Raw genomic sequence first — 27,538 nt, forward strand, 5'->3', positions numbered from 1 at the left:
GGTGTCAGTACAGAAAGCTCTATTGCTTTCTTCTTTCTTTGTCTGCATAAATAATAAGCTGTCAGCTAATTAGAAAGATAAGGATAAGATTTCAAAATCTCCTACATGTGTGGTGGTGTAAACATTGGGTTAATAATGGGGGGAAATAATGGGTAAAAGTGATTGTGGTTATTCAGTCTCAGTGAAATTTGTCTCTCCAGTCAAGTATCTGGTTGCAGTGGCATAGCGTGGGGGTGAAGGGGGGCTGGCCACACCGGGTGCAACATCTGGGGGTTAGGGGGCGCAAATCCATGGGTTAGGGGGCGCAAATCCACGGGTTAGGGAGCGCAAATTATTTGCCTTGCCCCGGGTGCTGACAACCCACGCTACGCCACTGTCTGGTTGAAATATGCACAGTTGCATGGGTGGAAACTATAGCTTATGTGCTTCACTACATAATGTACTTCAATACATTGAAATGTGTTTTAGCTATTAAAGGCTGGGCAGATTCAAAATCTGTGGTTTCTATCATAGGCCTATTGATAAAGCAAGTTAGCTGGATATTAAATTCACAAAGAAAATCTATTATGTCGACTGAGCTACTAACTGGATAAGGTTACTGGAAACCACATGGTATCCTGGGAGATTGCTATGTGGAATCTGTACCACATGGAGAAATAGTTGCTGGTAGCATCTGATCATTGGGTTGCTTTTCCAGTATTACTATTCAAAACCACTAAATTTCTGAATGACTATGGAAGGTTTCATGGTGGTTACAGGTGCTATGCACTGAGTTCATAAGTGACTATATCATCATTCCTGGTCATCTGAATGTATTCTGTGTCTATCCTTATGAATTCCATAGATGTTTAAAGCCTTTGTTGTTGTTGTTTAGTCATTTAGTCGCGTCCGACTCTTCGTGACTCCATGGACCAGAGCATGCCAGGCACTCCTGTCTTCCACTGCCTCCCACAGGTTGGTCAAACTCATGCTGATAGCTTCACGGACACTATCCAACCATCTCGTCCTCTGTCGTCCCCTTCTCCTTGTGCCCTCAATCTTTCCCAACATCAGGGTCTTTTCCAGGGAGTCTTCTCTTCTCATGAGGTGGCCAAAGTATTGGAGCCTCAGCTTCAGGCTTTGTCCTTCCAGTGAGCACTCAGGGCTGATTTCCTTCAGAATGGATAGGTTTGATCTTCTTGCAGTCCATGGGACTCTCAAGAGTCTCCTCCAGCACCATAGTTCAAAACCACCAACTCTTCGGTGAGGAAAACTACTGCAGACTGATAATAGCCTCAGAGATAGACATTTGTTCAGTGTCTGTTTTATACCTTAATAATTGAGCATGGTTGCCAATAAAACCATTTCTGGAAGTCACACACCTGCTGTAATATATGTAAGAAGACCAGCAGCTGATTGGCCCTTTCATTTGAAAGAGTCTATCTGGCAGTGTCATTCCATTTTTGAGGGTGTGCACACACTCTGCAATAAAGCTAGTTCAAAAGAAGAGCCACTTATATATATCAAATCATTTACATGGAAGGCCATGCTTCCTACATAACACCTATGCTCCCTACGTAATCTGTTTCTTCTTTGTATCCCACAGCATGATCAACCTAGTTCTCTTGTTGGAGACCTAGAAGAGAAAAAGAAAACTCTCCGCCCACTCCTCTTTCTTTCTTTCCAAAGATTCATCAGAAAACACAAAATTTACACTTCCACTTCACAGTCGCTTGGGCCTTTGTACAATCTTGGCTGAGAGTATGCCTGGATTCCAAGTCAGAGCAGCCTGCTATGTCAAAGACAAGGTCTTTGTGTGTGTGTGTGTGTGTGTGTGTGTGTGTGTGTGTGTGTTTACCTCATTTGTAATCCAATGGAGTAGTTAAAACCTTTCATGCTGTTCATACCCAAGAGGGTGAAATTGCATTTTGCACACCCACACTTAAACAGATGGATTGTGCAGTGCTTAATAGAGTCAATATTTAATTTGTCAATATTAATACTGAAATCTCTAACTGGGGGTTGTTGCATTACATCTCCCCCTCCTCTTTTTATTTTTAGAAAAACCATGCAGATTATTATTTCTCAAGGCAGTTCTCACAAGAAATGGTTTGCAGAATGTACAGTTGAGCCCATCCATTCCCTTTGTACTCTCAGTACGGTTTTCCTAAGGAAGTCCAACTATAGGTACCTCAGAGTTCATAAAACCCCTAGACTGAGAACTGTTTAGACAAGTGCACATTATAGAGGTGATGATTAGAGAACATTTCAATTTCTTGTTTTTCAATTCATAAGAACACCTGTGTTCATTTTAGTTTGAATAAGCTTCTTAAGTCCTATACTTGTTGTAGAACAAAGTTTGGGAATATAGCCAAATAGTATCCCTAATGTTTCAAAAACTGAAGTACTGTTGTACTTTTCTTGTGCTTTCCCTCTCAGAAACTCCCAACAGTTTTAACACCTGACATATGATTTGTATATGGATAGGTTTCATGGAATAAAATAAGAAAACTGCAAGTGCAAAAAGTCAAACAAAATATAACATATGAAAAACTTTAAAAAGCAAAAAAAAACAAGGCCCTTTTTTCTTCTTTCTCCTTCCTTCACTATTCAGAAACAAGGCAGGCTTTGAATTTATTAGCACACTGACAGTTTCTGGGGAAAAAATGTCTTAGTGCTAAGTGAATGTGGTTAACAGACACCTCACAATAGGTGAAATTTGGATACACCGAGCCTCATAATAAAGACATAGTTATGTGTTCTTAGCATTTGTAAGGGGTGGGGTGGACAGTGGAAATAAGCCCCCTTTTAAAATGGGTAACACATTTAGCACTGTCATGTTTTTGTGAATTATTTGGGGTATTATCCTGCCCTGTCCATCAAACCTCCCTCATGGTAGACATTGGGCACAAAGAAACATTGAATCTGGCCTAAAATACTAAAATGGCTCAATAGCATCCCAGTGACAAAATGGGCCCAAGAGAGGCTTTTTGTCAGTTGCAGAAAACATGAAAACCAGCCTTCCATGAATGCCCAGTTCATGGAAGACTGATTTCCTGTTTCCAACGAATGACAAAATGCTTCTCTTGGGTCCAGTAACTCATGGTGAGAAGATAAACAAGCTATGTTAGCCTTTCAAAATGTTGTTCTAGTACATTTGCAAAACTTGTTCTGTGGTATGTCTCACTCCTACCGACTGTCCTCAGAGGAAAATATTGTTTCTACAACAGAGATGACTATGCATAAAATGAAGAATTCCTTCTTACGTGCCACAGGCATGCAGCTTGGACAGGATTTTAAAAGCCTGCCATTCCAATAATAAAGTGATACAGTAGAAGCTGCTGAATGGTCTTTTCATAATAATCCAGAAAATTATTAGTAGTATTAACATTTATTTATATAGTGCCATCAAGGTACATAAGCAGAATTCTCTCCCAAAGGGCATACAATACAAAAGAGCATATATAAACAATACAATAAAAACCAATTGTTTAAAATGCACAGGTATGCCAGGTATACTGAAACAGCCATACTTACCCAGAACTGGAACTGCTCATAGTATAGGACCAGTTGGGATTGCTTAGCTGATAGTTGAGCCATAGGCAAGAAGCTTGTGCCTGTAGCTGGTGGCTCCCATACTTGAGGGGTGGGAAGAACAAACACAAGCTCACAATACAGGCTGAAATCTCCCAGATGTTACCCTTCTCTCTCACCTCCAGCAAAACATTGTTGCAGCCCTGTTTCCCCTGATCAGCTCTTGATTTAAAATATTCCTCTAGCCAAATATTTGAATTTGGAATCTACAGTTCAGATTAAATTTTCACATTCTCCACTGGAATAGTGCCTTAGAACACATCATATTCTATTGGGCTAGAAGAGAGAAACTAGAATCCAGCCCTGTTTATGGATTGTTTTAATGTATTTGTCTAACTTGTGGCAATAGTACACAGGTGTGGGCTAGAAATTGGGGCCTCCAGAGTGGCATTTTGATAGCAGCTCAATCCAATAAATTGTTGTCAGTTCTATGACAGACTAAAGAAGAGGCAGGGAAACTGTGGCCCTTCGGGTGTTATTGGACCAGCTGACATCAGTCCCAGCCAACATGGCCAATTGTTGGTGAAAGCTGCAGTCCAACATCTGGAAGGCCAAAGGTTCCCAGACTAAAACAATGGTTTGATAGCTAAAGAAGGGTAGTTTGCATCATGGACAGAACAGCATATATCTTAAGCTGCTGCTCTCTACATATTTTGACATACAGCTCCCATCAACCCCAGCAGAATTGCAGTCAAAACCATCTGGAAGGAATCAGGTTGGTGGTGGCTTCCTTACGTTGCACCTGCATATACATTTATATTATACCAGAGTCACCATTGCTTATGGCATATGTTTTCATTTTTCTGGTTTACTATAGTCTTGGGGGGGCATGTTTTATATTGATTTAAAAACATTACAAAGACTTGTTGAACCTGTTGGCCAGGGAACACAGTGGGATAGCAAAACGAAAAATATGTATCACTAGCAAAAATGCCTAAAAATCACCAATAAGCTATTATTTGTACACAGCCTTATTGCCACACAGTTTGAATCACAAATGATGGCTGCCCCCATCTGCTTCCTTAATACAGATTATCTTTTTTGGTAGAATTGTGTGAAAAAGGGATCCATTGGATTACCACTATGGCCATGTCTCCCCCCCCCAGTAGAATTATATATATTTTATTCCCATGTTCACAGCTCCATAGTTTAAAATTACACAGCTACTATACTTCATTACTTCATTCAGGATCAACGTAACCTCTCTCTCATACACATGCAATGGTTCTCAATATAACACCCTTCTTCTTTTAGTTTTCAAAAACAGCTTACAAGCATCTATTCCATGCATTTTTTGTTTTTGGTAGAACATGTGGTTGGATGTGGCTGTTATACTAGTCCAGTGGGAGGAAACCTAATAATTCCCCTAGTATTTTTACACCATTTGTTATGGACTGCTTTAATTAAATGTTTGGAAGATGATCTTGAAACTCTGATAGCATTTATTAATAAAATAAATAAGTAATGAAGTCAGGGAATTTTTTTTTTAAAGTGAGGCATGGATTAAGGTAGCGGCTTTCTCAGCATGAAAGAAATTGTGGAGTCAGGATGAGCAAAGGACTGAAAATCTTTTGCATCAGCTGGGGTGAAAGATAAACTACTATTAGCTCCACCACAAATAAAGGCAGTTTGAGATTTCGGTGGTGGGTGTTGATGTCAGCACGGACCAAAATTTAAAATGTTCACTATAAAGTCCATTGATTTTAATGGAGATTACCAGGTACTTCAAGTAGTATAGGCTCTGTCTTTCATGACTTTGGTTTGGTGGTCCAGTAGTAAGAATGGGGAATGCAGCCGTTGAATAGATGCCTGAATAATTTCATAAATTTCTCTGAAGGAAGCTAAATGATCGTGGGAGTAAGTAAACATACCAGAAATGCACTAGTTCTTTGCTTAGGGGACAACAAACATACGAAAAGATTTGAAAATGTCGGTGTGGACATAGATGTAGCTCAGAGGGCAACTTAAATATGGCTTTGGAGAAACTGGAATGACGAAGAAGAAGAGGACAGCTCCTGTGCTAAATGAAGGGCAGGAAGAAACTGAATGATTGTGGCTGGTAGCAGGATGGGATTAGATGAGTTCTCACTGCACAGGAATCTGCAAAAGACAGATATGAGCCCTGAGTCTAAGAAAAATGGCAGTGACCTAAAGTATAACCTGGGGATCTGTAAAGGAAGAGAGGAAAGGCATTTCTTGAGTAATATGGCTGCTGATGGGGAGCATATTAATTAGAACATTAGAGAGGGCATGATGATCTAAGAGATTAATGTAGGGGATTTGATGAAATGTACAAAGCTGCCAAGGGTCAGTATTACCCAGAAAACAGAAAGAGACAAGGATCTAGGAAACTAGACAGGCTTCAGATTCTAAATAGAAAGGGCAGGGTTACTGTATATAACCCATGTACCTGGTTTGTCACATTACCATAGACATATTCAAACAAAATTTATGCAGATGTGCACAGATATGCACTGATAATGCTGGTCATATGGGGTGTCCAGCATACATTTTAGATACCCTTAACTTTTAACAGATTGTGATTTCAATAGAAACTGGAATATGAGCTCATATTTTCATGTGGAAGGACAAAAAGGCTCATTGGACTCTCAAGCTGTAGGAAATGAAACCTTATTTCATTTCTTCATTACTGTATTTATATAGGATGCCTATATAAACATATTCTAACAGCTCAAAAGAGATGAATGTGTGTAAGCCCCTACCTGGATTGGCAGTGTTGTGTCTTGGACCTATACTGATTTGACAGACAGTGATGAACAATACATAGACATATGCATGGTTAATTGGAAGTAATTAAGTTTCATTTATCTCAATGCAAGTAAACTTCCCTAGGATTGGGTTCCTGCCCTATAATGCCTACTAAATATATACTAAGTAGGAGGACTAATTTAATTGATGTGACTATATCACTGTAAGTAATTTGAAAATTACATAATTACAACCCACCCAAAATTATTATTCATCCAGAAGACTCAACCCAAAACCTTCAGTCTAGATTGGGTTATCTTTAAACCAGCTAATATTCAGTCTCAGCCAATCTCAATCCACTGGATTTAAGTGTCCCTTAAAAATTCAGTATTATCATAATGTGTTCTGAGTCTTGCAACTCAAGACCATTCCTTCATTCACTGAGCATTTTGGCATGTACTCTCAAATCTTCATGAAAGAACATAGTGGGGATCAGGCTGTCAGTTGGGTGAAAGGTGCCCACAGGCGAGTGCAACTGTCTGTCAAAGAACATCAAGTGCCATGAACCTTCCTATCCAATCAACAGCCTGCAGGGAAGGGGACAAAATCAGAATGTTCCCTTAGGATGTGCAGTGTTGCCCCTATGGCTCTCAAAATGGCCCCTTGAAGCTTTGACAACCAATTCAATTAAAGCCAGCCTTTAGGTTGCTTTGAGCCATGCTGGGGGTTGCATACGGTGCATACTGGACTGTATCAACAAAACACAAAGCAGGCTTGATGTCATATTTGTACATTCCCAAGACCAAATAATTTTTGGCTGCCATTCAAGATCTAGACATGTCCTTTGTAATCAAACAGTAAAACAGCTCCTTTCTCCCTTGGTCTTTCTGCTTCTACAGATTGGTATGCTAAGCATTTGTATTGACCTCAAGAAGCCTTTATAGTGACATTTACAAGACCATAGAACTGGAAGCATCTCACAAAATGAATTGCCTTTTATTGGTGGATAAAGTTTAAAGAACTTTGATTACTGAGATATGTGAGAAGAGACTCAGAATCAAGACAGCGATCGAATTCTCTTCAAGCTACTACTAACTGTAGGTGGCAGTATGCTACAGTTTTAACCTTCAGACTACAGTATTCTTATTGCCCAGGATTTGCACATATGGAAGCTCTTACCACCAGGAAAGACATTCTAGACACTGGCATGACAAAAAACTAAATTAGAAATTAGAAATATCTCATCTCAGAAAAGAAGACCAAAAGATGCTGAAGTCTGGTTGAGCATCATTAAATTTTTAATATGAAACATATTTGTCCCTTTCTTAAACATAATGACAATTGTTCCCTTAAATTTGTTGAGGTCATGGCATTATGGATCATTCCCCCCTCTTCCACATATTCCCCCCCCATTAATTTCCTATTGGGCTAGTTCTTAACTTAAAACAAAATGAAAAGGTAAATGGTGAGCCACCTTCCTAATCGGTTTAAATTACACTGTCCTATGTGGGTACCTTGGTATCTGCCTATGAACAAAAATGTTCATAATGTGAGACAAGAAACTTACTAGGAGAACCTTCAAACAATATGAAATTAGTCATAGAGAAGTAGTGAATGAACTACATAGATTTGTATCAGCCCAAAGCTGCAACATTCTTTTTAAGGAAAGCAGAAATGATGAATAACTGAAACTTTAAATAAATTGGTATCCCTGACACTATGTTCTTCTCCCTTCTTTGGCATAGCAAGGTTATCCAGTTATCCAGTGCAGTGCCTCCAGATGTCATTATATCAACTCCCATCATCCTTGATCCCTGGCTGTGCTTGCTGGGGCTGTTGGGAGCTGAAACCCACAACTACAGGACAGCATTATCCCTAGTGTAGACAAACCTGGAAAAAACTATACAAAGGAGTGACTTCTTAGATGAATGCCTTATTATCTGCTCATTTCTTTCTTTCCAGTGAGTCATCTATGTAGCACATTGCATTTGCAACAATAGAGTCTTCATTCAGGAGCTCTTGAATATGTTTTGTGCAAGGAGATTATTTCACAGCAAGAGGAATCTTTAATAATCAGGCATGTCTAAAAAGAAGCCTTTGAAATGAGGCATGGGCTCACCTGCTTGCATTTTATTCACACACGGCCATATAATAGAAGGCTAATTTAGGACTGCAACTTCTACAGTATAGGCTAACCCAGTACTGACCTGTTTTTCCCCCCACCCCTGCCTTCCCGTCACTCTTTCCATTTCCTAACATCTAGATGCGGCAGCAAAAGGGAAGACTCACAGCTGGGGCTAGTGTTGATTACAAGTATCCAGAACCACCAGGAAAGATTTTGTGCATATTTATTGTATATGTACATTTTTCATGGTTCCTTGTATTCCTGAATGGTGTTGGAGACCCTGAGGTAGTTCCCATCTTGGGTTCTTGCTGCCTTTACAACATACAGGTAAGATGAGAAAAGAGGAAGGGGAGGTTAGAAGTGAGAAGGAGAGATGGAGGCAGGTTCAGTCTGCACTAGACCAAATTAGGACATGGATTATGTGCTGTTCAATATACAGAATATGCCTTACAAAGTCATTCTGGAAGTAAAAAGTCCCCCAAATTACAAGCATTATGTCCACTATTACAAATCACTTTTAACTATCTCAGCTGGGTCTTTTTTTGCAGAGAAGTTTGTTATTTCCTGCTTTGGAATGGGCATTTCTCATGTTGGTACTGATCATCTGTATTACAAGTCAAAAACCTTTCTCTTAGATGTCCTTTTCAAGGTGAGAATATAAAAGAAAATTCTGCACATGCATTGTCAGCATTCAGTATGTCCAGATTGCAAAAGTTCTTTAATGTTAGCTCCTTACTTTAAGTGAAACCCTTATCGAAAACTCTCATTGATTGCTGAAAAGCAATGTGAACTACAAGCCAGCTGCTTTGTAGGTGCATATGCAATTATTTAATGTAATCTCTTTGCATGCAATGGAACCATTATTGATTGCTGTGAACTATGTGACCAGATCAGCAAGCCAAGCAGCTTTGCACTTGGGAAGTACCTTCTTTCTGTTTGGGTCAATTTTCAGGATTGTTTCTTGCAGACAGTTGGTATGGTTGTAGTCTTCCAACCGTACCTAAAACCCACTCTTGTTCCTGGGTACGTTTGTTTTGGCAGCAGAGAGGTGATTTTCAATTCTCAAACAGCTATTCCCACAGCTGTGCTGAAAACCAGTATTCTGGGAGGTAGGGTGGCATTACAAAACAGTGCAGGAAGACCATTGAAAACCAGAATGACCCAATCAGCCCTGGATCAGCCATTCATTCATTCATTCTCTCTCTTTCTCTCGAGTGGGGAACAACCACGTACACTACCCCAAGCTCATTCCAAATGAGTTTTTACTTTCCTTGTAGATGGAAATGAGCAACATGAGCCAATGCTTTGAGACCTCCAAATTATACCTCCTTTAACATGTACATTTAAAACCCGCCTGTCTATGTTCAAGTGTAGAAATTGGAGCACAGCTGCCAAACTCACAGCATAATGGGTCTTTTAACCATGATACATCCTAAGTGATTTGACGGCCATTTTAAGATCTCCAACTCCCACTTAATCAGACGAATAACAGTGCTTTACAGCTTTGTTAATATGAAGACTGCTGTATTTCTCTTGACTTGTGTTCTCTTCTTCTTACCAGGAACACATGTGTTTTGCCTGAGGTGTGAGATGTATCTTTGGAAACTGCCAGGCTTTGTGATGTTAAGAATGGAGATCAGCTATTGCTTCTGTTTCCCAGAATCCTAGCTGTAACCTGAATCCTGCAGCAGTGCAGCAGCTAACAGACACTCATTCATTCAATCTGCAATCTCCATCTTGAGACTGAATCCAAATGCCAACCTCCATTCCTACAGTACAAAGCCTAATTTTTGCACCTTTCTTCCTTATTCCTACACCCCCTGCTTTGTATGACATCTAGTCTGATGAATAGTTATGAAGTACCTGCTTACAATATTCTGACATTTTGGTTGATCCAATAAAACTCTGCCAAACCATGGGTTTGGGAAACATGGCTACCTTAAGTGTTGTGTTTTGCTTTTTTCTAATATGGCGTGATACTTATATCAGAGTTGCCAACCTTTTTGGCCTATAGGCACACCTGGAAGTCTGACAAAGTGCTGTGGAGATTAATCATAAATCAGCTCCAATGAAGGCATAATACACAATGGCTGTGGTGGACATGTGTCACAATATGGCCGCGACATCCCAAAAAAGCAGAAAAAAAGGCAGGCCCACAAAATTGTACAGGCATGCCCTCCCCACATCATTGGAGAAAAGGCATCTAGACTACCGACCCTCATGCTCCATTATAGAGAGAAGCTCTTTGCACCTCTCCTCTGTTCAAAATGAAATAATGGGTGGTTGTCTAGTCCTGGCAATGAAATGTGGGGATGTTTAAGAGGGCACATTCAATGCAGACAAGGCAGAACAGGCAATATAGATTTTTGAGGGGATTTACTGAGATGGTTTGTGGACTCCAAAGGAGGTACTGGAAAACAGAATGGTTCCTGCAGGTGCCATTTTAGTGAACCCTTTCTAAACACATCCACAGTCCAGTCAAGTCACAAAATAATACATTGCAGCAAAACTTAACAGCTTCCCAGATGCAACTGAAAACCAGTTTTGGTTTTTTGGTTTTAATTTTTGAGATGACACAACAACTACCTTGCAGTATTAGCATGTGGTGGCTTAAAAATTCCAGACTAGCTTGTTGCTTATTTTTAAAAAAGATATTTATGTGTACCTAGTCTGTCAAAAAATGTGGATTCTCTGGATTAATCACAGTAACAGAATGTGGATTAATCATAGCTGGAGGTAGTTTGCTTCTGAATACCGATTGCTAGAGACCACAAGAGATGAGAACCCTCTTGTGCTCGGGTCTGCTTACAGGTTTCCCACAGGCGTGTGGGCAGCCACGGTGAGAACAGGGTGCTGGACTCTAGTCCAAGAGGGTCTTCTTGGTTCACGGTATGAACAGTGATGCACATTTCAATGTATAATTAAACATTCAAATACACATATACATTCAGTTGATGCCACAGTTCCTGATCCATAAAGTCATGTGATGTGTGCATAAGCTATGGATCATGTACCCATATCCCACTGACTGATTCTAGTACTATCAATTTTAGTGAGGTCTTCATATAAATAAATATGCTTAGCAAGACGACCTGAAATGATATGAGGGGCTGAATTCACACCCTACATTTTCTATGGGTTCTTCAGCTTGTCAAATAGCTTTCCTTACATGGCTGGTGGAGATAAGCTCATGAGGGACTTAATTACTGCCAGCATGGTATTTTTTCTAATTACACATCATTAATCAAAATTATGTGATTTGGGTCACTGAAATCAGGTTAACCATATGGCAAGCACAGCGAAGGCTTAGTAATGTACAGGTTTGCTAAGGTTTAGGAATCTGTTAGAGCACAGATTTGGAATTCCATTGAAGAAAGTAATGAACTGCGTTTGAGAGGACGGAAAGTAATCTCGGATAATCAGAGAAAATAGAGTCTGCTTGACAGTATGTTGAAAAGGTTCAAGAGGTGAGGCAGAAGTCATGCATAAATACGAAGAGGCAAGGCTTTATTATTTGCAGGGGGTCTGGAAATCTCCAAGGCTGTGATTATGCCACAACGTATGAAATATTGTATTTAATACTGAACCCCAAGAATCCCAGCATTCTATGACACATATAAAAAAAAGCTTTCCTTTCATAGAAAAAGGCAAATCATAACTCAGAGCATGACAACGACATTTAAATGCTCTGAAATTATAATGAAAAGAAGGGTGCACTAAATACTTCATAAATACTTGACAAAGTCGCAAACTCTGCTCTCCATATATTAATTACCCTGGCAGGTTTTCCTGACTTACTGGAAGGTGACACCAATAATCTTGATGTAAATGAAGTAAGGTGTTTGGTGAAACATGGAACTCTTTCTTTAGTACCAATTATTTCTTTCCTTACAAACACACAAAGACATACACAGAAAATTGCTCTTTGATTGTCCTTAATGAAACATGGATGTCTATAGTATATGAAAATACATTCGGCTTATATTCACAGCAATTATTGCCATAATGTACTAAGTATTTTGCTTTTTCATATACACAGAAACAAAACAAAGAACACTTCAGAGCCAGCATGGCTTTGGAATGATTTCCCTGTATTAAAGCAGATTAGCCTACTGCACACCACTTTCCTGAAGCCTTAAATCCCAGCTCTCATCCCCCACCCTCTACAAACAACACAAATAACTTAAAATTCATTTGATTTATTTACTTCTAGTGCTGATACAAAGATCATGACAAACACAAGGAAGAAGATAACTAAAGCATGGGAAGGGGCAGATTTACTGGGAGAGGTTGTGGTTTTGATGGGTTTTGGCAGTACAAAGGAAATTAATGTTGGGGAGATGCTTTAGACAGACACTGCAATAAAGCCAGCATTTGTGGACTTTGATTGCGAACAGAAATCATCTACTTGCAAGGTCTTTTCCAGTCATTTCAGCAATGGGCAGTGCACCAGGGATACTAAATGTGGTGTCTCCACCAGCCAAGTCAGCATAGCCAGTTGTGATGGGAAATGGGAGTTGTAGTCCAACAACATCAAGAGGGTGCCATGTTGGCTACCCCTGCTCTACATTGAACTGCATGGCAAGGCTGATGCAGGGTGCCCATAGGATAGTATTGGCCTTCAGCTGGGGCTGCCTTTCACAGAGGCCCCTGCTGCACCCACCCAAAGTAGGATGTTTAGGAAGTTACCACCCGTGGTGTTCCCACCTTGATACCTAGCACAAGACCCCACAATGGGGTATTATAGAGAAAAGGAAAACAGACCCAGTGGATTCAAAAGTGGCCCATTTCCCAGGCTGCTCAAGCCTAGAGTTTGCATAGCAAAATAGAAAAACAAAATTCCACTTTCTACCCTGATTGATTTTTTGGATCTGGTGATGGACCTGCCACTTGATTCTGCCCTGCTGCTCCTGGCTGAGGTTTGGGACTCTTCTAATTGGTATGCCCTAAGACTCTTCCTGTATCCGGTGCTGGATTCAGGTTTGGGGAAGTCCTTGGCCAACATGCCCTCAGAGGACCTGCTGCCTGAGTTGGCCATGTCTTTTTCACCACAACCAGTTCACTTGCCCTCTGCCTTTGGGCCAATCCACACAGCCACCCAAAAGGGAAGGTGAGTGGAAGTGGCAGTTCCTTCCTCCTCCTACCATTGCCCAGCTGCTTACAGGAGGCTGATGAACAGGCACAGCAGAAACAGCAGAGTCAGGGGGTGCCAGAAATTGGCAGTGCCCCCTGCTTTGTGATGTGCACCTCAGTAGGTGCCCAAGGATCCTGACTCTCGCTCTGCCTGTATCAAGCATCCTTTCACTCTTAATGCTGCTTTGAGAAGCCTCCTGGTTAACAGAAGTGTTTGTCCTGCAAGGGTTCATTCACCAATCCCATTGCCCTTATTGGATTTTATGACTTTGTTCCTGTGAGCCCCATCAAATCTGTATTGATTTTAGGTGGCCTTCTCTTTATATATCCATCTCTCATTCATTTTAGCTAGTTGCTATCTTAAACAGATTGTTGGGGGGAACAATCTGTTCTCATCTCTAAAGTAACTTGTGTTTCTCAAGGAGATCGCCCTCTTAGTCTCCTTAACATGAGCTATAAAGGGCAAGACTGATTAACCTTCTTTCAAAACTCTAATTCACAAAGCTCAGAATCATTTTGGTTGTCCTTTATTACATTCATCTAATCATCTACGTCTCCTGCATTGCGTATATATGACAGACAACTCTGGTTGGTGTTTCTTTCAAAGATATGTCAGTGGATTCGGCATGATCATCCCACTGATCTAAAAGCAAACGTAACATGAGGTATGACTATATATCATTACAACACACTCACACTTTATTTATTATTTTTGTATAATTATTTATTGATGTTGTCAGATGCTCTGCTCCCTCTGACACACTGGTAACTCCACCCCCTTCACTCCGTTCCGGCTGAGAAGCCGGCTCCTGTCTCCAACTCCCACTGGGCCTTCTCCCTTCGCTCCCCTGCTCCTCACTGCTTCCCCCTTGTCCCCCCTTTGGTCTGACCAGGGGGGCCCCCTTTTGGGAGTCCTCTGACTCACTGGTCAGACTCATGGACGACCTTTGGGCATCGTCATCCTCCTCCTCATCTCTCTGGGATTCTTCCCCCTCGCTCTCTGTCTCCTCCCCCATCTGCTCTTCTCTCCCTGAAACCCTGACATCCATCCCCCCCTCGAAGCCCCCCCTTCCCCCCTCCCGCTCGCCGGGGGCCGGTTGTGGAAACTGCGGCTCTTCGGGGGTAGGCTCAGGATACAGGTCGTCTACGTCAATGTTCTCTGCTGGCAGTTCTGTGCATGTGTGTTCGAACTCGGGTTCTTCACCCAAAGGCTTCTCAGTCTCTTCTTCCATTGCTACTTCCTCTGGTGCTGCCCGCCAAGGACCCATCATCCACCTCTTACGCCATTCCTCCTCTGGTTGCTCCTCCCACCAATAAGGGGTTTCCGTGTCCACCCCCGAGCACGATCCCCTGGGCGGGCTTGATTCTGGTGTTCTTTCCTCGGGGGAAGAGAAACCCCTGAACGTGCTATCTGACAATGTGGGTGTGAAAAGCCAGTCATCAAAGTACTCAGCTGGCATGGGTCTATGTGGGAAAAGTGCATGGAACTCTTCTTTCAAAAGGGGTTCGTCTAACGCGTAGCCCGGCACCCAACTATTGGCAGTGGCTGGGGTGCCCTCCCTGGCGAGAAAGTATTCAACCCCCTCCTCCCCCCATCTCGAGTCCAGTATCTCTGTGACCTCGTTAAGGGGTTCGGCCCTAGGCGACCCCCCCCTCTTGGGTGCCCCTTTGCGTGGGTCTGGTACTGTTTCTGACTCTTGAAACCTGTGCGGGGCCTTGTAGGGAGTGAGCACCGACCTATGAAAGACCGGGTGCACTCTGGAGCCTTCTGGAAGGGCCAGGCGAAATGCTACCGGATTGATCCTAGCCTCAACTTGGTATGGTCCTAGCTGCCTGTGTCCTAGCTTCTTCTTGGCTAACGACTTGGCTGGCATCGCTTGGGCCGCTAACCATACCCAGTCCCCCACCTGGATGTCCTCTCCCGCCCTTCTGTGCTTGTCTGCCTGCACCTTATAGGCCTGCTTGGCCAGCTCCAAATGTCTCCGCAGCTCCTCGTGCACCTCTTGCAACTCTGCTGCGAACTGGTCGGCCTCTTGAGGCACCCCCTCTCCTGGCGTTATAAGTCTCGGAAAGGTTCTGGGATGACGGCCATTGTTCGCGAAGAACGGCGTCACCCCGGTCGATGCGTGCTTCGTGTTGTTGTAGGCAAACTCAGCCATCGGCAGGTAGTCCACCCACGCTGCTGGTCGCTGATTGGCGTAACACCTCAGGTACTGCTGCATGATCGCGTTGACCCTCTCTGCTTGGCCGTTGGTCTGTGGGTGTCTCGCCGACGCTAGGTCGATCTTGACGTGCAGGATACCCAGAAGCTTCTGCCAGAAGTTGGAAACAAATTGGCGCCCCCTGTCGGACAGGACGGACTGCGGTAGTCCATGCACTCTGAACACGTGGTCGATGAAGAGTTTGGCGGTCTGTTCTGCCGTCGCCACCTTGGCACAAGGAATGAAGTGCGCCATCTTGGTGAACAAGTCCACAACCACCAGCACCGCCGTCTTGCCCCTGGAGCTGGGCAGGTCAGTAACAAAGTCCAGTGCTACCCTCTCCCACGGTTGCTGCGGCGTTTCCAGCGGTTCCAACAATCCCGCCGGCTTCTGGTGTACTGGTTTGGACCTCTGACAGGTGTCACACCTGGCGACGTAATCCACCACCTCTCCCCGCATCTGGGGCCACCAAAAGTCCCTGGCCACTAATTCTATTGTCTTCTCCTTGCCGAAGTGGCCCGCACTGGGGGCGTCGTGCAATTGCTGCAGAACCTTTGCGCGAAGTTCGTCGTTAGGCACGTAGAGGGCACCCTTGCGAGTTAAGAGTCCGTCCCGCAACTGGAACTCATCGTCTCTTTGCGACCCGCTGCGGAGCTCCTCCATCTTGGACTGTGCAAATTGATCCGCTTGCAACGCGCGTCGCACCGCGTCCAGGTCGACTGCGATGGCAGCGCACGCCCATGCCTGTGGTGCGAAAATGTGCTTCGCTGCAATTGGTGTCGTCTCCTCCAGGTATTGCGGTTTCCTGGAGAGCGCGTCTGCTATAACATTGGAGTCTCCCGGGATGTATTCTATTTTGAAGTCGAAATCCGCAAAGAATTCTGCCCAGCGCATGTGTCTTTGGGTCTGCAGCCTTGCCGTTCGCCAATACTCTAAGTTCTTGTGATCCGTGCGGACCTGCACTGTGTGCTTGGCTCCTATGAGGAAGTGTCGCCACGCTTTGAAAGCTGCATGAATGGCCAACAGCTCCCTGTCCCATATGGTGTAGTTCCGCTCCGTCTTGCTGAGCTTCCGGGAGTAGAAGGCACCCGGCCTCCAATTGCCTTGCGGATCCTCCTGCAGAAGGACGGCTCCAACCGCTCTGTCTGACGCGTCGGTTTCCACCCGCATGGGCCTGCCGGGATTCACGTGCAGCAGCTGCTCCTCGGAGGCGAAGAGGCTTTTAAGCTTCCGAAAAGAGCGCTCTGCCTGTTCCGTCCAAGCGAACTTCTTCTTCTTGGAACTGAGGGTGTCCGTGATTGCTGCCGTCTCATTTGCAAAACCTTTGATGAATTTGCGATAAAAATTGGCAAATCCGATGAATCTCTGGACCTCCTTCCGATTGCGTGGGCTCTTCCAGTCCAACACCGCTTGGACCTTGACTCTGTCCATGGCCAGCCCCTCGTCGGACAGCTTGTAGCCAAGGAAATCCACCTCCGTCACATCAAACTGGCACTTCTCCAACTTGGCGTACAGCCTGTGCTCCTTCAACCTCTGTAGGACTTCCTTTACATCCTTCTCGTGAGCTTCCGGCGATTCCGAGAAAATCAGGATGTCGTCGAGAAAACATACACACTTCTTGTAGAGGAGTCCCGCCAGCACGTGATGCATAAATGCTTGGAAAACGTGGCTGCCATTTTGGAGACCAAACGGCATAACTCTGTATTCATACGTGCCGAGAGGCGTGAACATGGCAGTCTTCCACTCATCGCCCTTCCGGATGCGGATGAGGTTGTACGCTCCACGCAAATCCAACTTGGTGAAGATCTTACCCTTCCTAACGGTCGCTAGGAGGTCGTCAATCTTGGGCATGGGAAAGGCCTTGGGCTTAGTCAGTCTGTTTATGAATCTATAGTCCACAATGAGTCTTTTTTGGGGCGTGTCTTTCTTCTTCACAAAGAAAACAGGACTGCCTCCCACTGCTTTGGATTCCCGGATGAACCCGCGCTTCAGATTATGCTCTATGAACTCTCTGAGCTCTTGCATCTCGTCCTCAGATATGGAATACAGCTTTGCAGTTGGCAGCTGCGCCCCTGGCACCAGGTCGATCGCACAGTCGTAAGGCCTGTGAGGCGGCAACTTGTCAGCTTCTTTCTTGCAGAAAACCTCCAAGAATCCCTCGTACTTGTGAGGCACTGCCTGCACCATGCCCAGGTGCAGTTGCTGCTCAGCTCCTTCCTCCTGATTGGTTTGGATGCAATGCTGAGCACAATACGATGAGCAGAAGGTGATCTGCCGCTGGTACCACGCTACAGCGGGACTATGCCTCTCCAGCCAACTCATGCCTAACACAATGGGCGTGTCTGACAGGTGGGTGACATTGAAGCTAATGAGTTCTCGATGATTTCCAATCTGCATCACCATGGGAGGCGTCTGCTGCACAACTTGCCCTCCCAGCAATTTCCTGCCGTCCACTGTGACCACGTTCAGAGGCGTCGTTGCAGGCAGGAGCGCTATGCTATGCTGCTTGACAAATTGTATTCCCACAAAATCCGCATTGCTTCCTGAATCAATCGTGATGGGAACTTCCAGGGATTGTCCATTTGGCAGCTGAAGGGTTGCAGTGAGTTGCACTGCTGGCTTGGGTGGTAAAGGGTCTGTGCGTTGCAAGGGTGCTGGGGACTGTTCTACAGATCCGCCTGGCTGAGCCCCAGTAGCTCCGCTTCCAGCCAGGCACTGTCGTTTCCCTGAGGCTGCTCTCTTTGCACCACTTCCGCTGCCACTGTTGCTAGAGCTGCAGTGTGTCTTTGGAGCCTCTGGGGGCACTCTTTCGCCATATGGTGTGCACTGTCACAGATGTAACATTTCCTGGTCCCTCTAGGCGGCTTCGCCTTCACTGCACCGGAAACAGGGGCTCTGGATGGTGTCTGAGCCCTAGCACCACCAATTTCCATCGGCTCTTCTCCTTGCCTCCCCAAGGGCGAGGGGTGCGTCTGGCTGAAGTCCCTGGGGACAAAAGGGGGGGTTCTCGCTGGTGCACGCGCCTGGGGTCCCTCCCCCTCGTGCCACGGGCGTCCCTCATGTCGGATTCCTATAGCCAAAGCCCGTTGCACTACGTCTTCTAGGGTCTGGGGTCTATCCCCCCTGGCGATCTCATCCTTGACGGGGGGGCTAAGACCTTCCCAGAAAAGATCTCTGACTGGTTTACTATCCTTCTCCCAGCCCAACGCAGTTAGTAATGCAAAGAACTTGGAATGATATTGACGTACAGTGGCTTTGCCTTGCCGCAGTCCGTGCATCTGTCTACGCGCAATATCCACATCCACAGAGGACTGGAAACAAGCATCCATCGCTTTAATAAATTCATCAGAATTGCGGCGGGCAGGGCCATCTTCGCGCCACAAATTGCGCAGCCAAGCTCTGGCCTCCCCATGCAGATGCGAAATTATGAACCCCACTCTCTCCTCCTCATCTTTAAAATCATGACGGAGTAAATGCAGTGCATACACGACGTCTGCCCTGAAGTTAGGGTAGTCTTGCAGGTTGCCATTAAAGTGCGTAACTAGGGCGCCCCCCCGCCGTCCAAGTGCAACGCCCTCCGATCTGGAACCCGGGACCCCTGCCCTGCCTGCCTGCTCCCACCTTGTTCGCAGGTCCTGGCAAGCCTTGTCCAGTTCGTCATTCTTCTTCTGCGATGCAATGACTGCAGCTGTGAGTTCGGTAACTTGATTCCTCAGCGTAAGCAGCTGTTCCTCCGCGCTCATGGCTGCTCCCGTTGGTGAGCTTTGCAAAAAAAAAATTTTTGCGTTCTTGAGAGGGGACTTACTGTCAGAGCCACCCGTTTGGTCCCAGCTCACAAGAGACCCAACTCCGATCCGGTTTATTTACAGAAAGTCTTTATTGAAGATCATGGTTGCGTTTACATTCCATCTTTGTGACTCTACGTCTGTAACGTTAGACCGCTGAAGTCCCCTCTGAATCTGTCCCGCCGAGGCACCAATTTAAGAGGCTAGTCCTGGACCACCTCTTCCTCTCCTTCCTTTTCCGCAGGGTCTTTCTGCCCCCCTGGGTTCCCCCTCGCCGGGACTCGCCCGAGGCTGAATCCTCTGACGCCTCTGCCCCCCTCCTTCTCGCTTTGGGGCCGGGCTCCTCCCCAGGGCTCTCCTCACTTCCGCGCGCCTCTACATTTGAACTTGGCGCGCGTACGTTGCTTCTGACCTTTCTCTCGACCGCTACACTGCTCCCGGTGCTGCTCTCCACCCCTTCCGGCTGAGCGCCCTGCTCCGATCTCCTTCCCCTGTCTCTTTCTTGCTCTGCTCCCTCTGACACACTGGTAACTCCACCCCCTTCACTCCGTTCCGGCTGAGAAGCCGGCTCCTGTCTCCAACTCCCACTGGGGCTTCTCCCTTCGCTCCCCTGCTCCTCACTGCTTCCCCCTTGTCCCCCCTTTGGTCTGACCAGGGGGGCCCCCTTTTGGGAGTCCTCTGACTCACTGGTCAGACTCATGGACGACCTTTGGGCATCGTCATCCTCCTCCTCATCTCTCTGGGATTCTTCCCCCTCGCTCTCTGTCTCCTCCCCCATCTGCTCTTCTCTCCCTGAAACCCTGACAGATGTTCTTTATTTTTCTGTTGTTGTTTAGTTGTGTCCGACTCTTCATGACCCCATGGACCAGAGCACGCCAGTCACTCCTGTCTTCGAGAGCACTGTCCAACCATCTCATCCTCTGTCATCCCCTTCTCCTTGTGCCCTCAATCTTTCCCAACATCAGGGTCTTTTCCAGGGAGTCTTCTCTTCTCATGAGGTGGCTAAAGTATTGGAGCCTCAGCTTCACGATCTGTCCTTCCAGTGAGCACTCAGGGCTGATTTCCTTAAGAATGGATATGACTGATCTTCTTTCAGTCCATGGGATTCTCAAGAGTCTCCTCCAGCACCATAATTCAAAAGCATCAATTCTTCGGCAATCAACCTTCTTTATGGTCCAGCTCTCACCTCCATACATCACTACTGGGGAAACCACGGCTTTAACTATATGGACCTTTGTTGGCAAGGTGATGTCTCTGCTTTTTAGGATGCTGTTTAGGTTTCTCTCTCCCTTTTTTTCATACAAAAAGGTCAAGCATTTATTTAATGTGGTTAGAAATAAAACAACTTTTAAATGTAGTGTTAGAATCACGGTGAGTTTACATACTGTACATACATTCCGCCTGGCATTGTACCCAGGGGACATAGAGCTACTTTTTCAACAGAAAAACTAGCTGTTAAGCATTACAGCTGATTCAGCTCACTCGCTGATATTACCTGTTGCACACTAAAAATATTTTAAGTCATCATCTCACAGGAATTTGTTTTCTCCCCCATAAAGTGCCCCTTCCTCCACGGGAGAGAGGAAAGAAGGGAGAGAGAACAAACACATCAAGTAAAATTTAACTTGTTTCCTCTGGAAGATCCGGATGCAAGATACGTAGCTTGTTTGCAAAACACCACCAGCAAAACATTTGTAGCAACTTTCATCTCAGCCACTGCTAGGATGGTCCTAATTACAGACCAAAAATGAGTAGCAGGCATGGTCCAGTACATAGTACTACAGAGAAAAAAGCCCATCATATTGGAGCTGCTTTTATTTATAGGAGAAAATTGCAGAATCTCCCTCCAGCTCCAAACTTGCTCCTTAAGCCACTTGACAGAAATAAAATGGAGTCTTAAAAAATGACACACTATTTGCTTTGATTGGGAGAAAATAATAAACTGACCCTGGTAAAAATACTGATATTTCCAAAGAGTATTCATCTAGGTTTCTCATTGCTTTTCTCCCAAGAAGCAGGCGTCATTTAATTTCGTGACTGCTGTCATCATCTACAGTGATCATGGAGCCCAAGAAAGTAAAATCTCTCACTGCCTCTATTTCTTCCTCTTCTATTTGCCAGGAGGCGATGGGACCAGTGGCCTTGATCTTAGTTTTTTTGATGTTGAGCTTCAGACCATGTTTTGCGCTCTCCTCTTTCACCCTCATTAAAATTGCTCCTCACTTTCTGCCATCAAGGTTGTGTCATCTGCATATCTGAGGTTGTTGATATTTCTTCTGGCAATCTTAATTCCAGTTTGGGATTCATCCAGCCCAGCCTTTCACATGATGAATTCTGCATATAAGTTAAATAAGCAGGGAGACTGTTCCATATCCAGTTCTAACTGTAGTTTCTTGTCCCACATAGAGATTTCTCAGGAGACAGATGAGATGATCAGGCACTCCCATTTCTTTAAGAACTTGCCATAGTTTGCTGTGGTCAACACAAATTAAAACCTTAAAAACTTTTGTAAGTGATAGTATTATTATTATTTTATTATTTATTAAATTTATTACTTGGCCTTCACCAGCAGATCCAGGGTAGGTTACAACAATTTAAAATTCAGAGTTTAAAACAATTAAAACAGTTTACAGTTTCAGGAACAGTATGAGTCCCCCAAAACCACACATCTCACTGTGAGAAGTGAGGTTACAGGGAACCAGGCAGAGGCCTTCTCGGTAGTGGTGCCCGCCCTGTGGAATGCCCTCCCACCAGATGTCAAGGAAATAAACAACTATCTGATTTTTAGAAGACATCTGAAGGCAGCCCTGTTTAGAGAAGTTTTTAATGTTTGATGTTTTAACATGTTTTTAATATTCTGTTTGGAGCCTCCCAGATTGGCTGGGGAAACCCAGCCACATGGGCGGAGTAAAAATTATCATCATCATCATCATCATCATCTCAGGTGTCAAAAGCCAGGGCAAAGAGGTGTGTCTTCACCATTCGCTGAAAGCTGTCTAGTTATGGAGCCAGATACACCTCTGAGGGGCCACTGTAGTTCAACACCATGGGATCTTCCCTTCCCCACTCCCTCTGCAAAAGGGAACTCTATCTTGTTGTAAAGCAGGCATCTGTTCAGTGCTATATACTCCTCACTAGGGGCATGCAGGAGAGAACCCTGAAGATGTTAATAGCACTCTGTTTCAGGCTCTTGCTCCCCAATAATGCAATTTATTTGTTGTTGTTGTTGTTATTATTATTATTATTATTATTATTATTATTATTATTATTATTATTAATTACCCCACCCATCTGGCTGGGTTTCCCCAGCCACTCTGGGTGGCTTCCAACACAATATTAAAATACAATAGTCTATTAAACATTAAAAGCTTCCCTAAACAGGGCTGCCTTCAGATGTATTCTAAAAGTCAGATAGTTGTTTTTCTCTTTGACATCTGGTGGGAGGGCGTTCCACAGGGTGGGTGCCACTACCAAGAAGGCCCTCTGCCTGGTTCACTGTAACTTGGCTTCTTGCAGCCGGGGAACCGGCAGAAGGCCCTTGGCGCTGGACAACAATGTCCGGGCAGAACGATGGGGGTGGAGAAGCTCCTTCAGGTATACTGGACCGAGGCTGTTTAGGGCTTTAAAGGTCAGCACCAACACTTTGAATTGTGCTCGGAAACGTACTGGGAGCTAATGTAGGTCTCGGCAGCCACTCCCAGTCATCAGTCTAGCTGCTGCATTCTGGATTAGTTGTAGTTTCTGGGTCACCTTCAAAGGTAGCCCCACATAGAGTGCGTTGCAGTAGTCCAAGATTATATGTCACTTAATCATCAAAATTTCTAAGTGCTTTGCAAATAATATACATTAAAATTACTGGTAAAGTAGCTGTTAGAAACAAGCTAGCTTGATTTTTTTTCCATAGCAGTTTTAAAATATTCATTATAAAATAAAACTACATATAAATATACATGCCAAATTTACACGTCTGGACAGGCCTGCTTCAACAAAAAGGTTCGGCAGGTGATGAAAGCAATACAGCTAATAATAACAATCCCCTCCAGGAGGTTGGTTACACATATGTGCATTGATTTAAATTTTAAGTTTTAAAGAGAATTTCTTTTGCCCTTTTCAAAGATAATGTGGGTGTCAGTGTGCTGTGTGAAAAGAATCATGAGTAAGAGAGACCTTTATGCACATCACACATTATCATCCATGCTTCTCTTGCAACACAGGAACTGTGCAGTCATTTTCTCTGATGTATTAAGCAAAATGCCCATCTACAGAGCCACAGGTACAATGTGTGATAATCCCTCCCTGTCCCCCTCCTGCATTTTCTGATTTAGTCTGGCTAGGTGAATGGGCTGCATACCTTTGAATGCAATAATCCTCTGATTCACACGTTGAGTTAAATTCTTAGCAGTCTGTAGCACATGCTTCTCGCATCCATTAGCAACAGAGGACATACTGCATTCACCTACCGAGTGAGCAAGAGTAATAAATGTCTACTATTTATTTAGTCTACAATAAATTTAGTCTTAATAGATATATATATTGATCATGTATTTACTTTACAGAGTTTCACTGCATATTTAAAAACTGACATCCTGGAGCACTCCACTGGTACTCTGTTCATCAGGTTCTCTTCTTTAATAGGTCAAATAATCATTATATATCACTGGGATGCTGGGTTTTAATTCATTTAACATTTTAATCTTTCATCAGTTTTTCATTTAAGAGGATTTCACTGCATATACTGGATTTGTATAAATCTGTGTGTGGTAAATTTATTCTTTTAACAGTTTTATTCTTTCATCAGAAATTCATTTAAATAGATTCCACTATATATCATATCTACTTCCAGTGAGGCTTTAGGTCAGGCTGTAATTGATGCAAAAGCAATGAGGTATTAAAAGAGATGGGAAATATCTGAAATTGGAAAGAGTTCAAAATGTGTGCCATTGTGAGGGCATGACATTCCTCAGATACGCAAGGGGAGGGGAACTAATGAACCATTTTGTTCCAAAGCTTTGAACAGTAGATCATTTTCTGTTCTTACGGGAAAGTCAAAATCTACACTTTCCCTTCCCTTTAAGTCAAAAATTAAAGGAGTAATCAACGTGATATTTCACCTCCGTCTAAAAAATAGCATTCCCTTGTTCTAGAACCATTCCACAAAAGCCTTCTGACTTTTAAGCCTTTAAGACTTTTAAGCCAACTGAAAACTTTGTTCTGCCAGGCTTATGAGGGCAATGAAGAATACGTTTCTCCATAATAGTTTGTTACTGGGCTCTGATTTTAAGTGGTTATGGGTTGTTGTTTTTTAACGAAAATGTGCTATTGTAAATGGCTTTGATATTTTTTCTGATATAGGAGGATAATTACAATTTCCTTGTTACAACAGCTCCACTCACTACTTCTCTGCTTCCAAGCACAATTCAAAGTGCTGCTTCTAACCTATAAAGCCCTATATGGCTTAGGTCCAAGCTCTCTGAAAGACCATATTCCCTCATAGATCATTGGGGAAGGCCCTTCTCTCAGTCCCACCACCCTCACAGGTATGCTTGGTAGAAACACAGGAGAGGGCCTTCTTGGTGGCTGCTCCCAAATTTTGGAACTCCCGCCCTAGAGAAGTTTGAGTGGCTCCCTCCTTGTTGTCCTGCCAGCAGGTGAAGACCTTTTTATTCCACTGATTGCTTTTAATGAAAGGGCTGTTTCTATGGTAATTATCTGTATGGTTTAAGTATATGAGAGAGTTTCTCTTCTTTTATTTTTTAATTGTTTCTTAATACTCCCACAACTCTGGGCTCTGTTTTTAGCTGTTCTTATGTTATCTGTAAGCTACCTTGGGTCCCTGTCTGGAAAAAGCTGGTAAGTAAACAAACAAACAAATAAACTGTGGTGTCCAGTGTAGCATTTGTACATTTCTTTATGTAATATTTTGTGTTTTAGCTAACAGTATTTAACTCCAATTAACCTTTAACTATTAGTTAACTGCCTTTACCATCTCTACAAAAATAATTAAGGCTTTTGATCCATAACAGCTATATAGAGTTGTTCAAATTCGTATTTTATGATTCCGGTAGATATTAAAAAGCAAGTGTTGTTGGTTTTTAATGCATAAGAGAAGAGACTGCTGTAGAAGAGCATACCTTACCACGGATCCAAATCAAGGACTCAAGAAGCACAAGGTACAGTCCCAAGAAGCTGTTCTTTCCTAGCCATATAAACTGCAATGGAAAATGTGAAAGGAAGTGGTTTCATAGGTGAGTAAACCCAAGTCATATTTTTTCATCCTACTCAACTGTGATAGAGAGAAAAGGAAGCAGAAAATTTAAAACTGCTGATCAAAGGTTTATGTGGGGTGATGCAAACACTGGTGAATGATGGAACGGAAATGCCAGAGGGGTATAGGAGGGTGAAAAATATAGCGTGTTTTACAAGATCTCAGTGAAACAATGAACTAATTTATTTGAGAAAAGCCCAACTATGAATATCACTGATAAATTGCATTTATGTCATGTGCTCAACAGCCTTTTCAATGAATAACGTTGAATGTTAACCATACCTGCAAAATTCAAACAGATTTTAAAACAATAAGTATTATATTTTGCTTTCCAAACACCACACAGTGGAAAGAAAGGGAGTTGAACTACAAAGCGTGTTCTCACTAGCAGAGAGCACGTGTTGCGGTTGGGGAACAGACCACCATCATGACTAGGCAAATTTGGTGGGAACCCAAGCCTGTAAAGGGTTAAATGGGTTGCTGGGGATTTTTGAGTGTTGCCAATTCGGAGGAGGGGTCAGAGTCTATAAGTAGAGGAGATAGACGAAAGGACATCCTCTTGGCCGTTTTGCATCGGATCACATGGAGCACTTGGACAATCTTCTCATTGTCTGGTTACATTTCTTTATTTCTTATTTCCCCTTTCTTTTTAATCCTCTCTAGTCCCTTAAATAATTTAATTCCCCTTTTTCCTGTCCGATTTCCCACCCCAGCCCTTACCCTGCCCTGTGGGAAGATTCTCCCTGTATCCGTGGCTTGCCTTTCCCAATAGGGAAAGAGCCCCCGTTAGGGGCTTTCTTTTGCAAAAGGTTTCCCCCATTTCTCTCGTTGAAATTGTGGGGCTAGTCAGGGCTGTTCCCAGCTTAGCTGGAATCACTTTCGTTTATAGTATCCCCGAAGGTTGGCTTTAATTTGAGTGTGTGCAGCGCTGTTGGCCAAATTTTAAGCTAGCCTTGGGTGGGAGCACTAATTTGGCTTCCTTTAATATTGCTATGTGACTAAGATTCTCAAGAGCAGAAACTGGGAGGCCTATTCGGCCTGCACATTAACTTCCAAGCCTAAGTCTGCTACAGGGAGCAGTTAATTGTTAAGTCTCTGTCACGTGACTCATTCTTGCTATAGGAATGTATCTGCTTGCAGGCCCAGTTGCTGCTAATGTATATCTGAGGCAGACAGAGGGCCCCAGAGGCTCTCTGTGCCTCCAAGGACTATGAGCACTCTGCATATGCTCTTGAACTATGCAATTTCTGAACAAGTTTATTTTCTTTAAGTTTGTTTTGCCCTGATAGTGGCAACTGCCATTTTAGAGACGAGCCATTGTGGCTTAGTGGCTAAAGTGTAAGACTAGGACCTGGGAGACAGGGTTCATATCCCCCTCTTAGCCATTGTTATAACAAAACAAAACTAACTGCTCCTTTTAGGTTTTTCTGTTGCTGGGTAGTTCTGCCTATTTGTGATAAAAGAACTTTGGGTTTCTTGAAGGGGTGCTTCCCTCTAAAAGGGCAAGCAGGGGTACCTGGACAAGCTGTGGGCTACCTCAACTCTCCTATTTCACTGGAAACATTTATGCCTGGCCTAGCAGGTGATCCTAGGGCTTTGCCCCAGAATTCGATGGCCTGGAAGCGTTTCCAGCCTGAATAGTGTCCCCATGTGGTCTATAAGCAATGGTTTCACTGGGTCAGTCATAGTGCCGGTAATGCCTAGGTTGCAGGATTGGTCCCTGTATGGGACAGCTGCATGCTCCCAT

The 27,538-nt window shown here is 43.9% G+C and overlaps 1 long non-coding RNA gene across 1 annotated transcript in view; it reads right to left on the bottom strand.

The window, feature by feature from the left end:
* Positions 1–25,735, bottom strand: part of LOC309368663 — a 57,774-nt gene extending 32,039 nt beyond the window's left edge. Inside the window, exons 1-2 of the long non-coding RNA XR_014167848.1 lie at positions 25,663–25,735; positions 23,878–23,982 (exon numbers count right to left, since the gene is read on the bottom strand). This is a non-coding gene — a long non-coding RNA (uncharacterized lncRNA). The remainder of the gene's footprint in view (positions 1–23,877; positions 23,983–25,662) is intronic.
* Between the last annotated feature and the right edge of the window lie 1,803 nt (positions 25,736–27,538).

This window comes from Podarcis melisellensis (genome assembly GCF_964234715.1).
Source record: "Podarcis melisellensis genome assembly, chromosome: 4".
NCBI lineage: Eukaryota > Metazoa > Chordata > Lepidosauria > Squamata > Lacertidae > Podarcis > Podarcis melisellensis.